Source organism: Aethalodelphis obliquidens, unplaced genomic scaffold, assembly GCF_003676395.1.
Source record: "Aethalodelphis obliquidens isolate GAN/ISIS:26980383/991018 unplaced genomic scaffold, ASM367639v1 scaffold66, whole genome shotgun sequence".
NCBI classification, from domain to species: Eukaryota; Metazoa; Chordata; class Mammalia; order Artiodactyla; family Delphinidae; genus Aethalodelphis; species Aethalodelphis obliquidens.
In genome coordinates, this window is record NW_020838010.1 from 3,310,505 (window position 1) to 3,311,694 (window position 1,190).

Genomic DNA, 1,190 nt, shown 5'->3' on the forward strand with positions numbered 1-1,190 from the left:
TCTGATTTATTTCATTATGGTTAAAAAGTTCTTAACTATTTTATGTTTTATCATTGTTAAATCATATTCATCATTCTCTTATGTAAACAAGACTGTTGATGTAGCGCTTCCCTGCAGTTCTTTAATATTTGGTTATAAGAATTAAAACTAAGCATCACTATGTTATCTGAACAGTCATTCCAGCTCAGTTTCAGAGAGAGTGAGCAGGTAATGTCTCCAACGTAGGACACAGCAGCCTCCCCAAAGTGATCACATTGTCTTAAGGTTATACAAGCCTAGACTACAGTGTTCACATAAGGAATAGAAAGTGAATATAAGGAGTGCATATCAGAGGTATCAACAACATCAACATGTGAAGCTAAATGAGGTCATAGGGATGAATTTTTTTAAATGAGACATGGGGGAGGGGAGGAGGCAGGTTTTTTAAGTTAAATGATCAACAGTAGGACCTAAGATTAGAGGACTTGAATACTGGTTGACTATAGCACAAGAAGGTGAAGATAAGAGTAAAAAATGACTTATTCCAAGATTTCAAGCTTGGACTACTGGGGAGACAGTAGAAAAAGAGCATAGATTGGAGGAAATGATAATAGGTTAAAATTGGAATAAGCTTGATTTTGAGGTGACTGAGGACCACTGACATGGGTGATATAGTATTGGTAGTTGGAGAAATAAGACTATTATTCCAGGGAGATTCTTGCTAAAGCCAGAGTTGGGGGTCATGTGAGTGGGTGAACATGGAGAGAAGAAAAGTCTAGGGCTGAGGAGGGTCATGATAAGGTGATAGAAAGTTGGGAGAAGAGCTTCTTGAAGAAGACTATGTAGATTTTAAGAGTGGGCAGGTTGAGGAAAAGAATATGGGTAGAGAAACACCATGGTGTAGGCAAAAGCCTAACAAAGAAAGAAAGACACAAAAGCACAAAGAGTATAGTCTTTCTCTCCAAAGTATCATTGCCCTCCAACTATTCTTTTGTGGGTGCCTGGGTCTGAAGCATGGCAAGGGAAATTGAGATTCTGCTGGAAGACACATTACCACAAGTATCTCAGAAGAAGAGAAGATCCAAATGGTACAAGAAAAATGAAATGATTATGCCCCATGAAGGAAATGCTAAAGGACAAGGCTTTTTGTTGGCTTTTTTCTAATTGTTTGCTAGTAGAATGCAGCAATTAGGATGTAATATGACATATAT